We start from the raw sequence: 27,256 nt of genomic DNA, 5'->3' as shown, positions 1-27,256 counted from the left end.
ATGTGCGCTCATATCTTGGAACACTTATCTAGAGTCCATTATATTATCCCATTGATGACTGGGTGAAAGATATTTCAGCTATAAGAGACAGTTATAGAATGCCAACGAGGATTTTATTATTATTATTATTATTATTATTATTATCATTATTATCATTTGACACCTCCAGGGAGTCCACAGACTCATCGAGGGAGAGTGTGCCAACAGCATTGAACGATTGATCACCTTCCAACTACTAACCGCGCTCAAACTTGCTTAGCTTTTCGCGTGAGCCATTAGTAACAGAGGCTCCAGATTATCATTCACAATCAGTGTTTATTTTATTTTTATTTTATTTTATTTATTTTTTTTTTTTTTGTTTCGCAAGCCTGTGTAGCTCAGTGGATGTGGCGTTTACATACCACGGCGCTTGACCGCACGAAGGAAGACTTGGTTTCGAGTCTAGTCGACTAGAGGAAATTTTTCTAAACCTTTTTTCGACCGGTTCCCGAGTTAGTCGATCTCTGGCACGGGCAAGCGGTTTTTCGTCCAGTAAATTCAAGAAAATCGACCGTAGAACCCACATTATTTCAGACATTGAATATATTGTGTTAGGATTAGGGACCACGAGATGGCGGCGCATTTGAGCCGTCTCTCTTCACCGTGTACCGCTTAATTAGTGATAGCCTTGGGCCATCTATCTCTGATTGGTACCAGTGGAGATTGAACTGCCCACTCAGTCTCCAAAAGTTAGATAGGGCTAAATGGCCTCGCCTACTGCCATATACGGGAATAAAAAGGCGTTAGCTGATTTTTTTTTTTCGTTTTGTAATGTACACCGATGTTTAGCTGGAAATTGCATCAAATGGTTTATCCAGAGGGTGTAATCACCATAATAAAATAATCTGCAACGGTCAGAAATGGCGTTCTCCTCAACCATAGTCTTCTTCTTCTTCATCTGATGGATTTTAGGCCAGATGACTTGTTCTGGTCTCATGCTATCTCTTTCTTGGTCTTCCAATTCTTCTTTTTCCACCCACCACTCAATCCATCAATTACCACGAGCCGCAACTATCGTCATCATCATCAACACCAAGGCCATCTACCGCCCACCACCCCACAAGTATTTTTATAAACAATCACAAACATCCATGCCCACAGTGGGATTTGAACCCAGCCTTTTCGATGGAGAGCAGATGCGCTAACTGCTCGGCCAACTAGGACAGTATTTTTGTATAATATTTTCGATTGTCTGCTGTTGTCCATTCGATTTAAATGTTCTATCCATTTTTGTTGATTTTATGTTCAGGAATTGTAATATTTCTTCATTTGTTTTATGGTCCAACTTGGTATATATCCAGTTTTTGTGCTGAAAAATTTTAGTTCTTCCGTTTGTAATCGTTTTTCATCTTTCCTTTTAATGGTTTATGTTTCGCTTCGGTGTCATAGGGTTGGTTTTGACAAGAACTGAGTAGATGTGGCGTTTGCACCCCACAACGCTTGGCAGCACGAAGGAAGACTTTGTTTCAAATCTCGTCGGCGAATAAAGAAAATTTTTTCAAGCCTTTTTTCGACCGGTTTCCGAGTTAGTCGATCTCCAGCACAGGCAAGGGTTTTTTTTTCTCCTGGAAACTTGGATTTTTCGTCCCGTAAACTCAAGAAAATCGATCGTAGAACTAACATTATTTCACACATTAAATGTATTATATTAGGGTTATGGACCACGAGATGACAGCACTTGTTAAGCCATTCTCTTTACTGCATGCCGCTTAATTAGTGATATCCTGTTTAGCTTCTCTTTTAATATTCCTGCATATATTTTATATCCTGTATTTATTATTATTATTATTCATCACACCTTCAATTTTCAAAAGTCTTTCATTACATTTTTAACCTGCATTTTTGTATAGTTCTATATTTATATTGTCTCCTCCTGGTGTTTTCCTATTTTTTATCTTCTTAATTGTATTATTCAGTTCTAACATTGTGATACTGTATTTTCAGTTAGGCCATTTTTTATTTTTATAAAATAGCCTCCGTAGCGCAATTGGAAGAACGAAAGTACATTGCGCCCTTCGATTAGAAATGGCCTAAGTTCATTTCTCATCATGATGGGAAGAATCTTTATATGGACTTTTTCAATTGAAGGTGAATTAGCCAATCTCATATGGTGGTAACAGGGTTTTTTCTCCCGGAAACTCGGCTTTTTCACCCCGCATACAGATATACAAACAAATCGGCCCTTCAGAACAAACGCAATTTACAGACAAAAAATACTAGCTGTGGGCTGTAGATGGCGTTGATGTAGGTGATTGGTAATAGAGCTTCTTTGTAGTAGTGGAGACGGAGAGTTGTACAGTAGTTAGTAGGTGTCCTCCCGCGATGAGTCTTCAGACTCCTTGGAGATGTCACAAATAATAATAGTAATAATAATAATAATAATAATAATTATAAAATTTTATTTAATTCTTCTCATCTGTCCAGAGATTTTGGAAATAGGTCACCCATTTTTCTAAATTTATTGCTTGTATTTTTGTCTTTTCTTTTATTTAATTATTCATGTATTTATTTTATTACATTATAGGTTTTAGGTTGTGATTTAAATAAATCCTTTACTAGTTATGTTACGAAATTATTCTATCTTTTTCTATGCTTTTTCCTTACTTCTCGTTTTGCAATTACACTGTTTCTTTTGTACTTTATTGCTGCTTCTATTGTTTTGCAATTTAGCCATGTCTGGTAAATGTCCTTTTTTTGTTTGTTTTTATTATATTTTCTGATTCTTTGTTCCAGTATCGTGAAAATGTATTAGAAATTCGTTAGTTTTCCGTTGCTGTTTTTATGAGAATTTGTTTCAAACTTTCCGATTCCTCTTCTATATCGCTTGATTTATGTGTGTTTTTTTCTAAGTAAGTGCATTATTGATATTGTTGTCTAACCTGGAGATCCTGTAATGAAATTTAGATGGCAATTACATCAATTGGTTTATCCAGAGGATGTAATCACCATTACAAAATAATCAGCTATGGTTAGAAATGACATTCTCGTTCTCCTCAACCAACGTTATAGTGATAAATGAAAAAAGTAGAAAATCACTAAGAAGTATAATTCACTTTTGTGTTCCGCTATCGCCTCTGCCCCACATCCGGGGAGAGGAGGTGATGATGAATTTAAAAAAATTAACGATTTCGATTAATGATATTAATGATTAGCGATTAAAAAATGTAATAAAAAATAAGTGAGGAAATTTTATATCATGATGCTCAACGGCGCTTGGACCCCGAAGAAAGATTTAGGTTCAGTTCTAGTCGACGATCAGAGGACCATTTCCAGAGAACCTTTATTCGACTGGTTCCCGGATTAGTCGATTTCTGGCATAAGCAAGTGGGTTGATTCTCCCGGAAACACGGGATTATCATCCTGTAAACTCAAGAAAATCGACCATAGAAACCCCCCCCCACTATTTCAGACATTATAAATATTGTGTTATTCCTGCATATATTTTAAATCCTGTATTTAGCAGATTATTACCCTTATGTTATGGACCATGATATGGCAGCACTTACTGAGCTAATTTAAAATCTGATAATGCCTACAAGGCATCATCGGATTTTAAATTTCAAATTTTTTTTTTAAATATAAAACTGATAATATAGAAATAAAATCCTTAGTCCAAATATGATACAAAATAATATTCTAAATTAGCATACAATCTTTCGTGGGTGTAATGAACATATAAAATAATCATGATTTAAGGCAAACTAGACGATAGAATTATACACAGGTGAATAGTATACGGGGCACTTTATTATTATTATTATTATTATTATTATTATTATTATTATTATTATTATTATTATTATTATTATTATTATTATTATTGTTATTATTATTATTATTATTATTTTAACGGTGTCTACATAGACTCAAAAGACTCATCGCAGGAGATCCGACATTGAGACACTCACCATTATTTACACAATACCTGTTATACCTCTCCTTAAATTCATTCACGTTGAATCATTCACAACCACCTCTTGTAAAGCATTCCACCCATTCACAACCCTCCAAGTAAAAAATGTAGTCCTAACACCCTTGTTAACCACACTCTTACACAATCTCCAGGGATGGCCCCTCGTTTTCTCACATCCTGCACTGGTCTTAAAAATATCATCAGTGTCAATCCTGTAAAATCCCTTTAACAATTTAAATACCTCTATCATATCTCCTCTCTTTCGTCTATCAGCTAGTTTTTGGAGCCCAAAGATCATCAATCTATCCTCATAGGGAACATCCCACAGACTGGCAACAATCATTGTAACCCACCTCTGAATCCTCTCCACCACTTCCGCATCACCAAGAAATCCTGGCGACCAGATCTGTGCACAATAGTCCAAATGCGGCCTTATTAATGCCTTATAGAGTGGAACAATAACTTCCCTATCCCTGCTTGTTAGTGTGTTCCTCAACAACCATGTAATTTGATGTGATGTTTTGGCAATCTTTGCAATATGCCCTTTAAACTTATTCTGTCATCCTCCCGAAGTGCATCAGCGTACACTTAGCCACGTTGAACTGACAGCCATTTACCTCAGTCCATACCATCAGCCTATTTAAGTCATCCTGTAAAATATTTCCATCATTTGAATTGATTATCGCTCTTCCCAATTTTCCATCATCAGCAAACAAGTGGATATTTCCATTCAATGTATTTCCAATATCATTGATGTACAAATTAAACAATAGAGGACCAAGAACTGAGCCCTGAGGTACACCACTACCTTTTCCTAGATTCAGCTCCTCCGTAAACCACTCTTTTATATCTGTCCACCAGCCATCCTTTAATCCAAATCACCATCTTCGGATCCATACCCATTTGCTCTAATTTATGTAACAGAGTTCCATGTGGAATCCTGTCAAAAGCCTTTGCAAAGTCAAGCAGTATCACTGAGGAAGGATTTGCTTTACCCAACTCCACTGTTACTTTATTATAGAAAGTAAGCAAATTACATAGGCAAGCCCTACCCTTCACAAAACCATGTTGCCCCTTATAAAGTATGATATTACTGTCCACCCAGTCCTGAATTCTAATTTTAACCAATTTCTCCAAAATCTTAACCACCACTCCAGATATATTGATTGGTCTATAATTTGCAACCTCAGTTTTAGACCCTCCCTTGTGCAATGGAACTATTTTCCCCTCTTTCCACTCTATTGGCACTTTACCAGAACTAAGGCTTAAATTAAACATCCTGGTTAGATGAGTTGCTAATTCTCTTGCACATTCTCGTAACACATGGGCCGATATGCCATCTAACCCAATGGCAGTGTTAACATTAAGGTTCTTTAATATATTAAGCACCTCAAGTTTATCTATCTCTATACTCTCATCAGTCAATGGCACATCTGACACTGCACTATCACTACGAAGATGGTACACTTTTGCGAAATGATCACTAAGCAACTCAACTATTTGATTAGCTTCAGTAATTTCCCTACCATCAACACTTTTTAAAGTAATCTTTCCATGGATATTCTTCCTTTTCCTAGCCACATAGCAAAAGAACTCTTTAGGGTTTCTTTTGGAATCAGCTAGCTTCCTCACATAATTAGCATTGGCTTTCCTTACCATACAGGTTACCCTCTTTGTCTGTACCTAATATTGCTCATTGAAACGCTGATCACCTTTTTCTTTATACATCATTCATAACCTTTTCTTTATCTGCAACTCCTGTTTAATAGTATTATTCATCCATGTTACTCCTATTGATTTCTCCTTCTGACTCTGGGAATACAAGCTGATACAGCTTTCTTCAAATACTCCTTGAGAATCTCCCACGCACCATCAACATCTCTCCCCTTGAGTTTTTCATGCCATAGTATAGCTGAAAGCTGATTTCTCAGCTTGCCATAATCACCAGCCTTGTAATTCCACATATACCCATTCTTAATAGAATATGCAGCACGTCTTTCAATCTCCCAGGTCAAGACCTCATGATCGCTTTCCCCAAGTGGAGACATTGTAACTAAATTACTTATTGATATGTTCTCCGATGTTATTACCAGATCTAACACTCTAGAATCTCTTGTCCCTTCCATCACATGCTGTCTCAAATAATTATCTCTTAACAACTGTATACACTCCATTTCCTTTGCTCCTTGTGGCCATTCCTTCCCCCAATCTATGTCCCCAAAGATAAAAACCCCCATAATAATTACTTTACCCTCACTCATCGTGCTAATTTGCAAATACATGCTATCTACATTCTCTCTTATTCCCCTTCAATCATAGCAACAACCAATTACATAATTCGCCTTGTTAATCTCTATCTCACACCAAACAGCCTCTAATGAACTGCCCTCTACATACTTGTCACATTGAGGTACTTCTATCTTTTTTGGGCTTTAATGTTTCATCTATCATTAATAAAATCAGATCAAGATCTTTGAACCAGATCAAGATAAGATAAGAAATCATTGTGTGATAAGGTGATTGACTGTCTGTGATATCATGAGATTGGAAGGTTAGGAAATTTTCTGGAAAACAAGTGTATGTGATATCACGTTGTGTGTTTTGGTTCAAAAATGGGATTATGGGTGATGGGAAGAGATAAGGACTCGTGTCGTGATTGGTGGTGCAGTTTAAACCAAATAGGGGTAGGATGAATGCGGGAAGTGACGTCAGTGTCCTGGATGTGTGTCGTTATCAGATGTAGAAAAGTGACTTCATTTGTTAGTTGTAAACAAGTGACGATATTGATTTGAATGGAAAAGGAAGATATATTAGTAGATAAGGATTCGTGGTGTGATTGGTGGTACACTTTAAACCAAACAAAGGTGGGGTGAATGGGGGAAGCGACGTCAGTGTCTTGAATGTGTGTTATTATGAGATGTAGATAAGTGAATGGTTTGCTTATGGAATTGAGGGTTAGAGATAGGATAGATTATGGAATGATTGGAATTTCGCTAGGGCTCCCATCTGCCAGTGACATCCTGTTGTGTGTTTGGTTCTCGTATGGCATTGTGGGTGGGGGTTCGAGTTAAGGAATCGTCATGTTATGAGTTTGGAAATGTCTGGGGAACATATGACTCAGTGACATCACGTAGTGTGTTTTTGTTCATGTACGGATTGTGGGTGATGATTAGAGATAAGATTGAGTATGGTGTGTTTGGAATTTCGCTGGGGGGCCTCATCTTTTATTGATGTCACGTTTTGTCTTTGGTTGTCTATAGCTGGCAGTACGAATTTTCCAATATAGGTTTGTGGTATTTCATTCCTGTTATTGAATATGGGAATTTTTAGTTTATACTCAACAGATGGAGGCAGCATTTAGACATTTTGTGAATTATTAATTATAGGCTATCACTGCTGTTCTCCTCAAACACACACACACACACACACACACACACACACACACACACACACACACACACACACACACACACACACACACACACACACACACACACACACACACACACACACACACACACACACACACAGTTTTTCTTGTCAATAGATGAGTATGGGAATTCTTACTTTAGAATAGATATTTTTGCACATTTTTAAAAAATTAATAAGTAATCGGAGATTTGAATGGATTACAAGATATTTTGTATGTAGTCTAGAAAAATTCCAATGATAATTTAGTTTAACTTACATTATTTTTAGAATGGCTCTTCTGAAGGCCAAGAGATATCCCAAAATAGTTGAATTATAACCATATATTCACAGCACAGCACATGTTGAAAGAAAGAAATTTCTGTAAATTTCTCGTAATATGAATTTTTAGTAATGTGATGGATTAAAATATCTACTGTCTCACGGTAAAATAACCAAATCCTAACAGTACGACTGCTAGAAATAACCAATTTCTGACAGTCGTATACTGATAGAATTTGGTACAACAATTATATTCTAGCCAGGTGGAGGTATCTACAGATATAGTAACAAAATTGTAATTTTTCAGTTCATTTCTACTTTATTCAGAATAGTACGGGTGGTAAAATTGTGAATTAAGTTTCGACTCGCAGTCAAAATTGTATGAAAAGAAAAGAAAAATGTACCTCCCCTTTATTTTGAAAGCAGTATAAAAGTTTTCTGCTTATTTCTTCTTGTTACATTGTATCAACGTCAATTTATCCTGTCTTCTCACTCCCCAAAATCTGTATTTGCATTATCTGCACAGTACGATATCTTTTTATTTTCTACACCAAACTTTTAAGAGTTTTAGTAATGTGATGGGTTAAAATATTTACTGTCTCTCTGTAAAATAACCGAAATCTAACAGGTCGTATTTTAAGTACGACTGCTATATTCTAACCTGGTGGAGGTATCTACAGATATAGCAACAAAATTGTCACTTTTCATTTGAAATCTTCTTCACTAAAAATTCTGGCTATTAATTTAACATCTTTTGCTTCCAAGAATTGACTCAGTTTCTTTAAATATTTCAGGGCTTTCATGAACAAATAAGAAATAAGATAATAAGAATCAAAAAATCCACTCAGTGAAAATTCACTGAGTGGATTTTTAAAAAATGTCTCTGGTAAGATTATTGCAAGAAATTTCACAAGATTTATCTGCATCACATCATAACAAGATTGTCATATTTAATTCATTTTTGTACTTTATGTATTAAAAAACTCCACAGTTACTTATTTGCTAGCTCTGTCTATTTTCGTACTGTTTGTATAATAGAATAGTAGTGTCATAAAAGTTATGGTTTTATATATCAACTTCTAAACATAATAACTGAGTTAACATTTCACTGTGGAAAACATAACAACAACAACAACAAACATCTTTGTTGATTAAAGTTTACACATGCATATTTTATTTTGCTGAAATAGTATTTACAAATATATTCACACGGAAAAATTCTAAAAAACATAAGTATCTAAATATATTTCACAATATTTAGCTTACATTGTTAACATTTTCCAAAGAGGTCAATAAAGAAAATGTTCCTTACTCCCTGATTCTTAATTACTTTACATCAAAATATTTGGTCATGCAAAAGAGTCTTAAGATAAGTTCCCATAGTAAGTACAGATCCATACATTTGATATGACATTAGACGAAATGATCCCATGCCTAGCTAAACTTTCCGTGTATTTTTTTGTCGCCATATGAACACAAGTTTTCGTATAATGCTTAAATATCCGAAAATAAAGAATCTTTATCGAATTGAATGAAATCGTGAAAGTCTAATTTTACCATTGATGCAGAATTTAGATGATTAGCGATCATTTTCCCCATTATACAAATTGCTGGTAATTCAGTTACCGAAAATAGTAAATGATTATCAATGTTGTACATGTTTGATGAAAATCTCACAGCTTCTTCACAACTAATAGAGAAAATGTTACTTCCACCAGCTCCTGTATCATCGAGCATTAGTTCCGTAGTCATTTCGTAGTCATCTCTTCTTTACAAGTAGCCAAGGATATCAGACCACTTCCTGTGAAACGTTTCCCAGGTGGTCCTGGATACATCACATCACAATGTATGAGTCTTCTAAAATAATAATCTGTTTCCATCCTAGTTTTGTCTCATGCTATTAAACCATAAAACAAAGAAAAACAACAAATCAATTTGAAAAAAAAAAAAAAAAAATATATATATATATATATATATGGGAATAAATTTTTAACTTGGGTATATTGTATATTAGGATAACCAAGCAATTTTATATGCTTGGTTATTTTAGCTCCTAATCCCAAGTATGCAAACAATTAATTTGCGCCTGAAACAAAGTTCAAGTCTAAAGATGGTACAACACCTGTGCAACTCATTGTAAAGGTGGGTAAAGCTCTGATCACTATTCTTAGTATTTTCCCATAATGTAAAGCACAGCTCACTAGAAGATGTATACTGCAATGCATTATGGGTGGGGTCACTACCCAGACCGGTTTCAACCTTTTTTGAGGTCTCCTCAGTGAGTAGCTAGACCCTAAATACCAAGGTTTTAGTAATACAGAGCGTTATCGACTTTACCTATATAAGTTGCAATAAGGTGTATTAAGCTTTAATAAAAATCTCTGGAGGAGATATTGATGGGAATAAATTGTAAAATCCTAATATACAATATACCCAAGTTAAAAATTTATTCCCATCAATATCTCCTCCAGAGATTTTTATTAAAGCTTAATACACCTTATTGCAACTTATATAGGTAAAGTTGATAACGCTCTGTATTACTAAAACCTTGGTATTTAGGGTCTAGCTACTCACTGAGGAGACCTCAAAAAAGGTTGAAACCGGTCTGGGTAGTGACCCCACCCATAATGCATTGCAGTATACATCTTCTAGTGAGATGTGCTTTACATTATGGGAAAATACTAAGAATAGTGATCAGAGCTTTACCCACCTTTACAATGAGTTGCACAGGTGTTGTACCATCTTTAGACTTGAACTTTGTTTCAGGCGCAAACTTAATTGTTTGCATACTTGCGATTAGGAGCTAAAATAACCAAGCATATAAAATTGCTTGGTTATCCCAATATATATATATATATATATATATATATATATATATATATATACATACATATATATATACACAGAGAGAGAGAGAGAGAGAGACATATAAATTTTCGGGTTGGTGAAGGATATAAATTATGAAAAGACAATTTGAGTTTGCGCTCATCACTGTGGGAAAAATACGTAGCGAGAGCGATAGTGCGAATGAAATTAATAGCGAGTACGGACAGAAATCTAAAGGAAGAAGTAGTCAACTAGATTTTCAGGTTATTTACAGAAATTTCTTTCTTTCAACCGATGCATTTTTGTGTGAGTTGTGCTGTGGATATATGCTTATAATTCAACTATTTTAGAATATCTATTGGCAAAAAGCCATTCTGGAGAGAATGTAAGTTAATATCTAAATTATCATTAGAATTTTTCTAGACTACATACAAAGATCTTGTAATCCACTAAAATCGCCGTTTATTTATTTATATTTTAAAAATGCTCAAAAATATCAACTCTAAAGTAAGAATTCCCATACCCATCTATTGACAAGAAAAACGCGTGTGTGCATGTGTGTGTGGGATGTGGGGGGGGGAGAACAGTGATAGCCTAGAATTAATTATTCCAAAAATGTCTAAATGCTGCCGCAGTTCTTGAGCGTAAACTAAAAATTCCCATATCCAATAACAAGAATGAAATACCACAAATCTATATTGGAAAATTCGTACTGCCACCTATAGACAATCAAAGCCAAAACGTGACGTCAATGACAGATAGGGTACCCAGCGAAATTCCAAACACCCTGTACTCAATGTTATCACTAACCATCACCCATAATCCCATATACGAACAAAAACACCCTACGTGATACCGAACCAGCGCCTAGTATTTTTCTTGTGTGTGCGATTAATGTTCTGCGCCTTTCCAAGAAAAAATTTTTTTTAATAAAGTGCGAATAAAATGGACAGGAAATTAAAAACAAATGAAAACCGCTTCAGACTATAATGTTACCCACGGATTAGTCCTGCTTATACAATTTTTTTTTACACGGAACTCAACAATTAATCATAAGTTGATTTATGATACATCAAAAAATAAAAAACTATTTTAGGTGTATTTTCGTAAAATTGAATCAAAAATTACAGTAATATAATCAGGTCTGGAATGAAATTTCAGAATTTATTTGTTCGTTTCTGGAAAGAGCTGAAGGGGTCCGAACAGAAGACAACGTATATTTATAATTATATGTACCATTCGTTGTTAGTTTAAACTCTTATCTCATATTTTTGACATTTTCTGGGCGCCTTTTCTTTTGTGGTGCCTGTGTATATTGCACACTTCACAAACGCCACCGTCCGGGCCTGACGTGATGTCACTGAGACATATTTTACCCAGAAATTTCCAATTTCATAACGTCACGAATACTTATCTCTAACCATCACCCATGATACGCGAACCAAACACACAACAGAATGTCCCTGACAGATGGGAGCCCCTAGCGAAATTCCAATCATTCCAATATTTGCTTATTCCATAAGCAAACCATTTACTTACTACATCTCATAACAACACACGTTCATGACGCTGATGTCGCTTCCCCCATTCACCCTACCCTGGTTTGGTTTAAAGTGTCGCACCAATCACACCACGAATCCTTATCCACTAATATATCTTCCTTTTCCATTCAAATCAATAACGTCACTTATTTACAATTATCAAATTATGTCACTTTTCTACATCTGATAACAACATAAATCCAGAACAGTGACATCGCTTCCCCATTGACCCTACCCCTACCCCTATTTGGTTTAAACAGCACCACCAATCACGTCACAAGACCTTATCTCTAACCATCACTCACAATCCCATATGCGAACCAAAAAACATGACGTGATGTCACACACACACTTGTTCCCCAGAAAAATTCCAAACATTTCAATCGCATGACGTGACGGACAGCATCACACGCAATGACGTCAATCATCTTATCAAACCATGACGTCCCGATTCCTTATGTTATCTTGTTCTTGATCTGGTTCAAAGTGCTGTATATACTACTCAGGTGTGTACATATATATTAGTTAGCAGCACGAAAAAAAAATTTAAAATCAAAATCTGTTAAAAAAATTTAGCAGCCAGTGTAATCACCATAACAACATAATCTGCTATGGTTAGAAATGAAATTGTCCTCGACCAACTTCAAGAAATAGCAAAATTGCAGTTATTATAATAAAGACGTTCACACGTGATTACAAGGAATGACGAGATTGAAGAAAATCGCAAAACAAGTAGACTTGGATATTCCAAACGATTAAGAAATTAATATTATCATCAATGTATAAAAAAACCTCCTTAATTGAGTCAAAGTTAACTAGAAATTAAATTTGAGGCTTTATTCCTTACATTTTTACTTTATGAATGAACCCCATAAATATTTTAATTAATAGAATTTCGATAATACGAAAGGATCAAAAAAGCACAATTTACATTCAATATCAAAAGAGCCTGTGTAGCTCAGTGGATGTGGCGTTTGCACACCATCGCGCTAGGCCGCACGAAGGAAGTCTTGGTTTCGAGTCTAGTCGGCGACTAGAGGAAATTTTTCTAAGCCTTTTTTCGACCGGTTCCCGAGTTAGTCGATCTCTGGCACGGGCAAGCAGGTTTTTCCTCCCGGAAACTCGGGTTTTTCGTCCTGTAAACTCAAGAAAATCGACCGTAGAACCCACATTATTTCAGACATTAAAATATATTGTGTTAGGGTTAGAGACCACAAGATGGCGGCACATTTGAGCCGTCTCTCTTCACTGCGTACCGCTTAATTAGTGATAGCCTTGGGCCATCTGTCTCTGATTGGGTACCAGTGGAGATTGAACTGCCCACTCAGTCTCCAAAAGTTAGATAGGGCTAAATGGCCTCGCCTACTCCCGTATATACGGGAATAAAAAGGCGTTAGCTGATTTTTTTTTTTTTTTTTTTTTTTTATCAAAAGAACAGGAAGGAACGATTACCTTCAACATCGAAATGGGTAACAATTACAAAGATAGTAAAATCTGGAAAAAAAGACATGAACGAGATTAAGTGATAAAGGTTAATCAGTTTCGCAGTTGAATAAATTCTAATGGCAGAAAACTGATGCCCTGAATCTATTCAAATTATCCATAAAGTTCCCTACAAAATGCATATAAATCTCGATGAAGCAAAATCGCTAATGTGGAACTTAAAATTTCACATATGGCAGTCTTCGGTTATATGAACTTTCTTGATTTCCCTTGGCGCGCAAAGCTCTCAATGTCACATAGCAGCCTGATATTTAAGAGATTTTGAATGTCCCAAAAAATAATTAAACCTCCATTCTTGTGTTATGCTGTTTGCTTAGTCCCACATTTTGCTATGCAGGTATTCGAAATCTAGCCTAAATGAATGGTTAGGTAATTTTCATTCCCATAGCGTTCTATATCGGTATAATGCATATCTAGAATGCTTGGAAAGAAATCAAAGGACACCAGAGTGTGAGTAACAAAGAGACATGGATTCCAATGATAATTGGAATCCATGTCTCTTTGTTCCTCATTTTCTGCGATCAAAGCGAAAGAAGGTCTATGACCTTCTTTCGCTTTGATTGCAGAAATCCTACGGGGTTTCTGCATACTTTCGACAATCGCACGATAGAGATTAATTGGTATTTAGCACCATTCTTCATGTAGACATATAGGAAGGTCCTGTCATTTTGTGGGCAAGACGTCCCTTGATATGATCCAATGTTCCAGTTCATACTAAAGACGTTCAATAGGATTAAGATCAGGGGTTCTGTGGAGGTCAGTCAAGGGTGACAAGAATATGTCCACCAATCAGGCAGTTTCAGCAGCTTTATATGCTGCATTGTTTTCTGAAAGAGCAATGGTCAGTTTCTTAGACACGCCACAAATTAGGAACCATTCCATTTTCCAGAATGTTCAGATTCCTCTGAGTTTAATGGTTATTTAAACAGGATAAACAGGAAAAAACCAATACACCTCCGAATTTAATAATTGGGTTTATGTACTCTAGCAAGATGCATTCACCTGGCATCTACAACACTTAAGTTGCATTGCACATACTATTTGCACAAGTGATGACGATGATGCACGATGTTTCGGGAAATGTGGGGCTTGCATAATGCAGTGATACAATATAAAACGATGTTGACAGCCACAGATCTGAAGGCTATTTGGGAAGATTCTTGTTCTACTCGATAACTAGAATTATGTATTAAGCTTTCAGTGGACAAATAAAGTTTTTTACATTTTACATTTTACAATAATTTTCTAAGCAGATAGATATGCCACATAGCTTCATTTTACAACTCCTCTTTCAAACTCCATCAGATACTTTGAAAAAGGCTTCACATCCGGACACCATTGTAATGAATTGGGAACATAATATTCTTCCAATTTATCCCAACAGCAAACACTTCAGCCGTTACCTGGCATTATGCCCCTTGCCCATGGGGGCGCACATTCATTTCTTTCCAAGCAGTGTTTTTCTGGCAAGTCTGCGTTTTGCAAGTTTTTTCCTGTGGAGATTACCAGAATAAAAATCCTTCTAGAGAACTTACTTTTAGATGAAAAACCCTGATTAAGGTTCTTTTAGTCGTACCCCGAATTCTTTCCAAACAAAGATCATCTCCGAAACCTACTGATCTCCTAGCGGCCAAGCAAGCTTCAAAAACGAAGCTTATAGGTAAAAGAGCAACCATTAAATTGAACACACAACTCTAATGATATTAGTTGCGTGAGGCTTCGGGTTTTTGATATCTTCACGTCTATTCGTTATTGAGACTTTCTTCTTCTACATCTGATTTTTATTATAATTAGGAGAGACCTCTAGTAACCCGAGGGAATTCACACGGTACCCTACCAAACTGTTATGCATGATTGATTCTGAATTGATTCACGCTACTTACACATGCAGAACTCTAAATGCACAACTCTATCAGACAACCATTTAACTTTCAGCCATTTGTTCATGGTATTCATTCTCAAGTCCCAAAGATGTTGCCTCGGTCATTCTCCACCATCCATAAAATCAACATTTCCATCTATTAATATCCTCTATGAGCCTTCAGAAGGTTACAACTCTCATTCAAATCACTGTTCTTTCTCCTCTTTTCTAGTGCCAGTCGTCTATAAAATCTTGGTATCACTTTTTTTTTTTTTTTTTTTTTTTTTGTTCCCAATAGGGACTAGGCAATAATGTTTTAAGCCTGTCTAACTTTTGGAGACTAAGTGTGCAATTCAATCTCCACTTGTAGCCAATCAGAGATAGCCGACCCAAGCCTATCACTAATTAATCTGTACGAGTGAAGAAGACAGCTAATAAGTGCCGCCATCTCGTGGTACCTGACCCTAACAAAATATTTTAATGTCTGAAAATAGTGTAGGATCGACGACCTATTTTATTGAGTTTATATAACGAAAAACTCGAGTTTCCTGGAGAAAATGCCCCCTTTCCCGTGCCAGAGATCGAATATCTCAGGAACAGGGCTAGAAAAGACTTAGAAAATGATTCTCTAGTCAGGGGCTTGATTCGAACCAAAATTTGTCATCATGGCGTCAAGCGGAGTGCAAAAGCCACTTCTACTAAACTAGACAGGTTCTCAAAATTTTAGTCTGTTTTCATTATCCATATTTAACCATTCCTGATCATTTTACAACCTCTGACCTGTACCAGTATCACCATGAAAACAAGATACCAGACCAGAGCATAATAGTCATAGCGAGGTCTTATCATGTGCTTGTAAAGAAGGAAATGTCTTTCTTATCGTTATGTATTAAGGTTAGTTTCAGCACTGTAAGTATAACCTGCCTTGTATTTGCAATATTTGGTATATGGTCCTCGAAATTCAATTTTCTATCTGCTGAACCTCCAAGATCCTGAGCCTGATCCATTTTTTGTAACATAATCCCACTAATATACTAAAAATAAATAATAAATGAGCTAACACTTTATATTCACTTTTTGGGAGCAGTCGACGCCTTTTTTTAAAACTATATCCTGCTTTTGGAGACTGAGTGGGCAGTTCAGTCCCCACCAATAGCTAATCAGACATAACTGGCCCATGACGATGAGCAATTGTAAGCGAAAACCGATGAAGAGATTGGTAAACAAAGAGTGCTATCTCTTGGTACCTAACTTTAATAGGATAGGTTCTTCTTTGAAATAGTGTGTGTACTATGGTCGATATTCTTGAGTTTACGTGACAAAAAACCGGGGATATGCAGGGGAAAACATTGACTTTCCCTACAAGAGTTCGACTAACTCGGGATCAGTTCGAATAAAGGCATAGAAAATTTTCCTCCAGACGGCAGTCTAGCGCACAGGATGCAAGAGTCACTTCCATCAGCTACACAGGCTATCAATTAATGACACAGGGAATTATTTAATTAGAGGGTTATTTAATTTTCTGTAAAACTGTGGAGGACAATAAACGATGAATGCGATAAGATCTTCTGTAGGATGATTTGAATAAATTCTTATTGTGGGGGAGTGATAATGATTATCAATTTAAGATTGTGAAATGTTAGATTATGCACGTAACCTTAATTAAATACTTCACTGATGAAGAGATTAGTAAATAAGTGCTGCCAAACCTTACCTTAATAGGATAGGTTATTGTTTGAAATAGTGTGTGTACTATGGTCGATTTGATACTTAACAGGAAAATAATAGTGCCATGGATTTAGAAGTATTGGTGTGCAGACAGTTGATTTTCAGAGGGTATAATGTAAAACTTCACAAAATACCAAACATATTAGTTGAATATTCAAAAACACTCTAACAAGTAACAATAAGAAGGCGATTATAATTCTTTGTAATGATGGGATGAAGCTTCAAATTGGTTACTGTATCCAGATTTACTCACCAAGATTCATTTGTCATCAGGAGCTGGTGAACAATATATAGTGAGAAGTCGATGAAGTGCTTTGTGTGAATATGGATTGAAGTGGAGTTTTGTGCAAAGTTTAGTTGATTAGAAGAAGAAAACAGTACATGATGGAAACAAAAATTTACTAAAGTCTGTTAAAAGATTGACATAAAAGTAATTCTTGAATAAATGATGAAGAGAGAGAGAGAAAAAAAAACCCGGAAGTCTCTCTGGAAATTGTGTAAAACTGTGGTGAATAAGGATGTGAAGAATACATTTCTTGATTGGAAAATGGTGAATGAATGGAATGGGTTGGCGGTAGTAGTTGTGACGCCCTGACAGTGAATAAATTTCAGAAGGGATATACTCTACTTGGAATGAAGTTAACGGACACCACAATGTGAGAAACACACGGCCATGCCGCCCACATTAATAAATTATCATAATCTCCTTTCGTTGCTATGAATGCAACAATCATACGGGGCATACATTCGAGTACGATAGCAATCAATGGGTATTTGGACAATTCTTCCTGTATGCATTTAGTGAGGTCCTGGATTGTTGTGGGGCGTACGTCCCTTGAATTCCCCAGACACTCCAATTCATCCCATAGAAGTTCAGTAAGGTAGAGATCAGTGTTTTGTGGAGGCTAGTAAAATGTGATCATGTTCATGTTTAAAAACTAAGCAGACACAGCAGCAGCAGCCTTACGGCACTATGAATTGTCTTGTTGGAAGACACAATGGTCATTTTCGTAAAAACCACCACAGAAGAAAACATTGAATTATACAGAATGTTCAGATACCGCTCAGAGTTCAATGTTCGTTGCACCACAGAGGTCGGAGGGTTAACCAAGAAAACAGGACCATACAATTACACTGCCATATCCGAGTTTCATAGTTAAGTTTACGCACTCTGTAAGAGACGTTCAATAGCCATCTACCCCACTCGCACCAGTAGATCTGCTCGCTAGAAGGCGTAGCGTGATTCTCCGTCCTGTAACACAGCTTCCAAATCCTTGAGTACGAGATCTTTGAACACTGAAGACGATGGTATATTTTGGTTCGGGTAATGTGGTGGTTGCAAATTGCAATCCACCGTGGAAACACATGTTGTGAGACTAAGATCTGAATTTTTGTTGTTGTTGTTGTTGTTGTTGCAGCTTTTTCCATTCGATTCAGGGAACTCCAGTTCAATGATTGGGCCAACTAATGGCGTTTTTACATATTATCATCGTAGTAATCTACGCCTACATTTAATTCTCCACGGGCACTTGCATAGACACCCTGTTCTTTCGTTTCAGTATGGTATCACTGATTAATGAATTGATTAATAATTTACCTGGGAAGGAGAGTTTGTAAGCAATTTGCCGAACAGATGGGCATGCAACATGTCATCCTATAACAACGCCTCTCTCAAACTCAGTTCTCTTCTCATAGCATTTCACCTGGACACAGTTGTACTGACTTGGGTTCAACATAGTCCTCGAATTAATACCTCAAATTGCTGACAAACTGTCCATCCCAGGTCAACAATCCATTAATCAGTGATAAAAACCCGTTACTAACTGATAAAACTCGTTACTAGTTACGTAGCACGATGCGTCTTGCTCATGAAGATATCCTTTGACTTCTTTCCATGCAATGCACGCTCTCTCGCGCACACACACACACACACGCGCATCTCAGAAATGTTAAATGGATAACGACACCAAGTGTTCTAAAGAATTGGAATATTACGATTATGATGTGTATTTGCCAAATGAAGCGAAGTATTTATAAAGAGAAAAATTATTTTGTGTAGAGTTCTGAGGATATGAACAAATGACTAGCTGCTGATATATGCAGCATATAGCCTTTAATATTCTTGTTTACTCACTCCATCCCAAAGAGTAGTTGTTCCCCTCAAAAGATACACTGTTGTATTTGGCAAAATTTCCAACTGAAAAGTCGTATCTTCCCGGTATGAGAAACTGCGTATTAAACCTCTTGTTTGTAGATTGCCTTCATCTGTAGGAACTCCACCTTCTTCTTTTTGGAGGCTTCAACTCGCACACCTGAACTACGATTATTAATGTTCAGAACTAGCGATTTGTTTTCTGGCCACCTCTTTTACTAGATGCATGGTCGATGGCATACTTCAAGGATATGAAAAACACATTGTATGGATCCAATACTCTCAAATCGCTGTGCTCATAAATAATATCTTTGCACACTTTTTCCACTAGATAGTGTACTATTATGAGCCAAGATATTATGGAATCAGTGAAATAGCTAATCAGAAAATTTCCGATTAGCTATTGATGCTACTCTTTCTTCCAGTGCAGTTTGGGAATAAATACAATCATGACGTGTTGTAGTGTGAATTGTCTGGAGCTACAGGTTGAGAGTATACTCGGTTGTGTATGAGGAATTGGTATATCTGCGAGTAGTTTATCTTCTTTGCATGCTTATATTCTTTCTTTGATCTTTTTACTGGTTCTGATGGTCTGCTGCCTGCAGCCCTAAAACTTGGCAGCGGAATTAGCAATCCTCCTCTATCAATTCTTCAGTGTTTCCTATTCGATTGGTAGAAATCAAGCCTATGATACCCTCTAAATAAACAACCCCTTTCGTATTTCCCCTCCTCTCTGACATGCTTTACCACAAGGAGATCCGTTAGCTAAGTATTAACTAGCAATACGGTTTCCACCATTCAGTGCTGATCTTGTAATGTTCAGAATTTATCTCTGGACTAACGATATGGAAAGATTATGAGAAATTGATTTGGTCTTTTCGACATGTTTGATATGCTCTAGTATAGAGATGTGTAGTCACCAAACCGCCATGACATCGTTTCTTCTCTTTAATTTTCCTGACCGATGCAGGTTTACCTGAGCTGAGGGCTATGTACTTTTATGTATTCTCTTCCTCTTGTACTTAAATGATATGTTCTAACTGAATTCAAATTCTATACATAGCTATACTGGTGACAGTACAATACACTCACCGATAGCATAGCTAGGTTTCGGGATCCTTGGCAAATATTTATCCAGGCAGTCCCCTTTTTTTTAGTGTTCCAATTTTTCTAATTAGTAAAATATCCTATTACCCTATACGTTCCTATGACACAAGGTCCCATGGCAACTGCCTCAATGTCACAGCATTCATAAGAGACTCCATTCACTCTTTTTTATTTAATAACCGTTTTGTGCCCACTCATTAGAAGCATCTAGATCTGCTATAACTGATGGCTTACTTTCTTATCTCATCTCTATTAATCGGTGGATGAGGACAATTTGCTACATTTTTTACAATTTCTACAAGAATTATCTTATCTTATATCCCATGAATTTCGAATACACTCAGATATCAATTCATGATTCGATTACTCTTTTCGCACTGGCACAATTCCTGCATTTCCTGGCATTATTATTATCAAATCAAAAAAAAAAAATCAGCTAACGCCTATGTTGTTCCCGTATAGGGAGTAGGCGGGGCAGTTATTATTATTATTATTATTATTATTATTATTATTATTATTATTATTATTATTATTACGGGCAACTACAAGGAGTCCTTAGTCTCATCGAGGGAGGCTTTCATGCTTTGCTTTGAACTCATTTAAGGTCATGACACCCACAACAAACTCTGGCAGCGCTTATTTCATTCATTCACCACTTCCAAAAATTATTTTTTTTTTCAGCATTAGGCACAACTTTTCTCCTGTATAACTACTGGCATTTTATAAACAAGGTATCTTCTCATCATGGAACACCTCTAGGAGGTTGCGGTTGATGCACCAAATGCAACACTAACATTAAATGGTTCTTACAATATGGCAGTCAGGTCTGATGCCCCATACATCAGAAAAATAGCACAGTCTCTGTGTCATAGACGTACAGTTTCTCTCTTATGACTCTTTTACAAGCACTTCTAGTTAATGATCTGGCGAATTCGCCATTATCATTACTCCTTTTTCTTGGAAAACTGTAAAAACAAGAGCAGCTGCTGTCTGCATCCATTGACTATCCACCTCTAATCATATCACTCTGTCTCTTCTAAAGTCTAGGACCTTCAACCAGGGAAAAAGTACATGAACGATATATATATATATATATCAAAGACAATGGAAGATGAAACAATATCATTTATGCTAGTAAAGAGAAAGACCAAAATTTGTTTTTGGATTGATGTTTATAGTAAAATCACAAGAGCTGCTGCTGTCTGCATCCATTGACTATTCATATCTAAACATATCACTCTGTCTCATCTTAAGACTACAACCTTCATCTAGGGAAAAGGCACATGAACGAATTTTTTCCTTGCCATACCTTTTTAATCCATATTCTGTACTCTTGTGCTGTTCCTTATTGAGCATATACTGTATATATAAATATATCAAAGACAATGGAAGTGAAATGATATCATTTATGCTAGTAAAGAGAAAGACCAAAGTTTGTTTTTGGATTGATGGTTATAGTAAAATCACATTAGTATTGAGGTTGGCTTTATCCCATTTGAGAATTTCAGTGAGATCAGTGTTCAACTTTTATTATGAAGTATCTCGAAGCTGGTCGTTTGAATCTGGATGGTTTATTAAATGAATTGGAATAGATGTAGTTCCATTTAAAGATGTATTAATTTTTATATTAATATTAATATTAATTAATTTACTTTATATTAAATTTTCATGTGGTGGCTGATGGACATTGTTTTTTCTTCCATAGGGCTAGAAATGAAGAAAGACCTTTATTAGTTTGATTTAGTCGCCTAGAGAATCTCTTTTTGGGCTTTTCTTCCGGTGGTCCTTGAGTGATTTTATCTCTAGGACAGGGAAATAAAGTTTTTTTCCCCCTCCTGGAATCTCGATTTTTAACTCCATGTAAAAAAAAAAAAGAAATCGACTATAGAACTCGCACTTTTACAGAAACAAATGAAAATATCACGATTAAGAATCGCAAGAGAGTAGCAGTTTCTTCCATACTCTCCCTTTCGCCTGAATTGCCTTGGTTGACTAATAGCCTGAGCTGTCTATCTGTGACAGCTTGAAGGATGTAGGGTGGTTGCCTATTTATCATCAAAATGTTATGATTAAAGAAGTTCGCATTTAGCCCTCAGCAGCTACTCCCTTTTGTAAATTAAAAAAGGATTTAGTGGATTTTTTAAAAATTAAAAATATCAATTAGTAATAAACCAATATATTGTTTTATTTAAAACCATTTTGCTAAATAAATTATACAGATATCCGTTATAATGTGTTAAATCGCATAATATGAGCATACACATATTATTTAGAATTTATTTTATTTTGTGTAATCATGAAATTCTTATTGTTTCGGAGGTGGTTTGATTACTTTTCTTAGAACTCACTTTCGGCTCTGGTGTTTCTTGGCTTACGTTACTTGTGATTCACAGAAGTGACTAAGGGTGTGCGGGCGACATGTTGCGAACACTGAGTTTGCTTGCGTGTTGTTGTTTTGAATTGCATTAAATCAACAGAGAATGGAAGTAGAAATGTCTTCGCTTTATTCTTCCACTGTGTTAAGGTAGCGATTATTGTTTGCAAATTAAAAAACGTGTAGTTACTTTTAAAATGCACCAGTGACATTGTTTTAAAAGTTTTGTGGTAGTTGGAAATGTGTTTGAGGATTGGTGTAAACGTATGGTACATTGCAAAACAATGTTTTGCTTCGTGAAAGCTGTATTGTGTAGTGTTATTTTTCGAAACCGCGCAGAGTAATAGTGTTTTTTTTTTTTTTCCTATGTACCAGTTGTAACTCTTAAACAAGTAGTCGTGCCCGTTCTTTTTCTCGGAATGACGCAGCCATCAGACATCCGACCGAAAGCAAGACCAAGGTAATGGCGTAAGCATTGCTTTGTTGCGTTTTGTGTACTCTTTGGCAATTTAGGCATAATCTGTTAATTTAGTGATACTTGTATGTATATATATAATGTTGTAGAAAGAACTACAGATCATTTATTAGCAATTGAGAAAAATGTTTGTTATTATTATTATTAGGTATTAGTTATGAATGTTAACTTTTTTATTTATTTATTTATTTTTTTGCCTTGCTCGTATTCGAATACTATATTATTTTGAAGATACTGTGTGCATTTTTTTTTTTTTTTAATTGGAATAAAGCAGTAATTGCAGAGATTGGCCTTCAACATATCACATGCCACTAAAGGGAACACTAGAAGTGAAATCCAAAAATAGGAAAAATTCATTTGTATACTGCAAAAGTAACAGACACGGTTTGAAACAAACCAAAAAAACCTATTTATTATCAGATCCTAAACCAAGAAAACCTATTTATTTATCATCATATCCTAATATTGTTCTTGATATTGCTACTTTCATGTGTTAAGTGCTGGGAGGACATCATGTTTGAGGTTTAATGGAGTATGTACAGCACTGGAAAGGATTATTATTATTATCTCGGGCAACCCTAAGGAGTCCACAGACTCATCGAGGGAGGCCCTAACATCATGTCAAGAGCAACTATTCGACATTCACACAGTATCTATCATACCTCGCCTTGAACTCATTCACGGTCATAGCACCCACAACAGACTCTGGCAGCTTATTCCACTCATTCACCACTCTCCAAGTAAAAAAACCTAGTTCTAACACTCCTGCTAACCACACTCTTGCCCAGCTTCCATGTATGGCCCCTAGTCCTCCCACCACCAATCCTATTCAACAAAAATATCTTCTGGATTAATCCTATAGAAACCCTTCAGTAATTTGAATGTCTCAATCATATCACCCCTTTTCCGTCTCAATTTTTGCGACCAATTTTTGCAACCCACAAATCTTCATCCTGTTCTCATAAGTTTCATTCCACAGACCTGTTATCATCTTGGTCACTCGTCTCTAGATCCTCTCCACCTCCTCCCCATCAAGAAGAAACCCTGGCACCCATATCTGGGCACAGTAGTCTAGATGGGATCTTATCAAGGCTTGATATAGAGGAACAGTAACTTGTTTGTGTCTGCATGTTAAAGTATTTTTCAGCAACTAAGTGATTTGATGAGCTGTTTTGGCCACTTTTGCAATGTGCCTCCTAAACTTCAATTCTCTATCCACCAACAAAACCCTGGCCTCATCAATCTCCTGGAGTAGGGTTCCACCAATGTGATATACTGTTGCTAATCTTTTCACTCCAAAATGCATAACTTTACACTTAGCCGCATTAAATTGACATCCATTTTCCCTATCCCAGTCCTTCAAACTATCCAAATTATCCTGCAAAATTTTGACATCCTGTGCACTCACAATTACTCTACCCAACTTTGCATCATCAGCAAACAAGTGAACACTTCCTCTCGGATCTTTTCCTATATCGTTAATGAACAAATTGAAAAGTAGTTAAAAAATTGATCAAATTGATTAAAAGACTATTTTAATCCTTCCAGTATTTTATCTTGGTTACTGAGACATCTTTGGGGAGTACAAACACTAGGAACACACACATACACAGGCTACACAATACTAAATGAAATGTGAATAAAAAACTAATCCATTTCACTAAACATCAGATCTCTCTTATCTCAGTTCTTGGAGTATATAATCTTTGTTCCCAAGTTGATATACTTTGTACAGACAGGTAGATCAGCCACTATCTGCATAAATGAATACAAAGAATAAATCTCCAAGCAATCATGACTCATGGGATCATGTGGAAAAAAAAAAAAACCACTATGCTCCTTCACAGTAAATTTAGAAAAGAAGACTTTTTCGAATTTGCAGCTGACCTCAGAAATGAACTGAATATAGATAAATAACGATGCAAGCAACTTCCCAAAATTTGGGAAACATTAATTCTCGGAGAACTCAATTTACAACTTATGCCTCCATGCTCAGATGGGACTCTAGCATTATATCCACTTGTTTCATTTAGTATTGTATTGCCTTTGTGTGAATATTACAAGTGTTGGTTTGTACTTCCTGAAGGTGTCTCAGTGACTGATGAAATATTGGAAGAATGAAAATAGTGTTTCAGCCCTTTCCCAGTGCTGTACACTCAATAAATCCCGAACATTATTGTTGCATTGACATTCCCATTTATTTCTATACGTGTGTGAGAATCTCTCCCCCCCACACACACCCATGAAAGTTGTAGAATATTATGCGTATATTAGTATACCTGCAGATGGGTTGAAGGTTAGATAGTCTGGCAGTGCTGTTCCTGAGATCAAACATGGAATTTTTCAAGCCACTTCGGATCTGCAATAAGCAGGGCTGAGGTCTCACACCAAATGAAGCTCATATGCTTTAAGACATTCACAGACCCAGTTCAAATGCCAAGTGGGATTTGAACTCGTTTGTTGGTTTGAGAATTGCGCTATATGCTTGGCTGATCATGTCAATGTGGATATAAGGAGAATAATATGAAGCACATGAAATCATTTGCCAGAATCTGAGAAATGATTCTTTAAAAAGATCCAAAGGATAAAAACATTGGTATGAGGCTTTCATTAAAAAAAAAAAAAGAAAGAAAAGAATGATGTATGTTGTTTGCTGAAGACTAATCAGTAGAGATGGTCTTTATCCCAAAATATATTTTTACAACCTTCCCCCAAAAGAATGAAAAAAAAAAACCTGCGAATTACATTCCGTTATTTTTATGAAATGTTTTCATTCTGATGCTGGCAATCTGAAATAGAACTAAATCAAAAGAGCATAAATAACTAGAATTTCTCTGGTGCTGGATTACCCAAGAAAAAGAAACTGAACAAGAGAACACACACACACACACACACATTATTTATGCTTTCTGTAATTGCTGCAGCTCCTACATACTAATGGGTAATTGTGAACAATTCCTAATCATACTTATGTCTTATTTGAGTTGTGCTAATCATATCAGTCATACCTCGTCATTGTGATCTGCATTACAGAAGCACTTCAAGTGATGTTTTGAAATTCAGAATGTAGTTAAAAGATGAGTCTGGAAAAGTAATTTGTATCCTTCCCTAGAAAGCTATGGATTGATAAGCTGCAGCATTGATCTTAGCATATTTACATAAAACTTGACTAATAACATAAATTACATTTTGTGTAGTTCGCCCACCATTTGTAGATCCCTCCTTGGCATTTTGCCAAGAATAGTCGATTCATGCTGAAGAGGAGAAAGAAATGAAGGATGTATGAATTGGTCGCCAACATGCGAAATCACGTGCTTTCTTGTCTGTCGCTGTACTAGTACTAGCTTGATTTTTGTTGTCGCTTTTTTGCATTTTTTTTTTGTTATTAATTTGTATGATGGATCCAGTACAGTCAACAAGTTCTGTTGTTAAACGTTTCAGTAGCGCTTGCAAAAGAATATTGAATAATGTGCTGACATTCTGCAAAAAAGAATCGTCAGAAGGCCGCCTTCTTGTTCCTCTTTCTCAAGTCATAAAACGTGCAAGTGCAATTGCGGGCATATCGGGGTTAGCTGTTAAAAGGATTCGTAGGGAATCAAAAGGTGAAGGTAAGCCAAAATTTAAATCTCCTAAAAAAAAAACGCCAGAGAAAGAAAACCATCGAAACCGTAGCTTTGAATGATTTTGATGCAGATGTTATAAGAAGAAGAATTTTACGTGGTTGAGAAAAGAGTGCCAACTGTTCTGAAATTGATTTCTGTGCTTAAAGAAAAAATTAATTTTCTTTGGAAAGAAACTTTAAGGAAAATACTTCATGAAATCGGACTTTGTTTTAAAAAGTCCCAGAATAAAAGGAAACTTATCATGGAGCGAAGTGACATTGTTTTATCTAGAACGCAGTATTTGAGAGCAATAAGACGTTTCAGGGAGGAGAAAAGACTGATTGTGTATCTAGATGAAACTTGGATTGATAGTAATTTAACTTATGGAAAATGTTGGCAGTCTAAAGAAGAATGTGGAGTGCTACAAACCGGAAATGCCTCGCGC

The 27,256-nt window shown here is 36.1% G+C and overlaps 1 protein-coding gene across 1 annotated transcript in view; it reads left to right on the top strand.

Annotated features, from left to right (window-relative positions):
• The first annotated feature begins 22,779 nt into the window (after nt 1-22,779).
• LOC150092678 (uncharacterized) overlaps nt 22,780-27,256 on the top strand; it is a 387,183-nt gene continuing 382,706 nt past the window's right edge. Inside the window, exon 1 of the mRNA XM_090414782.1 lies at nt 22,780-23,194. The gene's annotated coding sequence lies outside the window, so the exon portion shown is untranslated. The remainder of the gene's footprint in view (nt 23,195-27,256) is intronic.

The sequence above is a fragment of the Typopeltis vanoorti genome, chromosome 25 (assembly GCF_054136105.1).
Source record: "Typopeltis vanoorti isolate ZY-2024b chromosome 25, IOZ_Tvanoo_1.0, whole genome shotgun sequence".
In the NCBI taxonomy this organism is placed as follows: domain Eukaryota; kingdom Metazoa; phylum Arthropoda; class Arachnida; order Uropygi; family Thelyphonidae; genus Typopeltis; species Typopeltis vanoorti.
The sequence above is the reverse complement of the archived record's forward strand: the minus strand, read 5'-3'. Positions and strand labels throughout refer to the sequence as shown.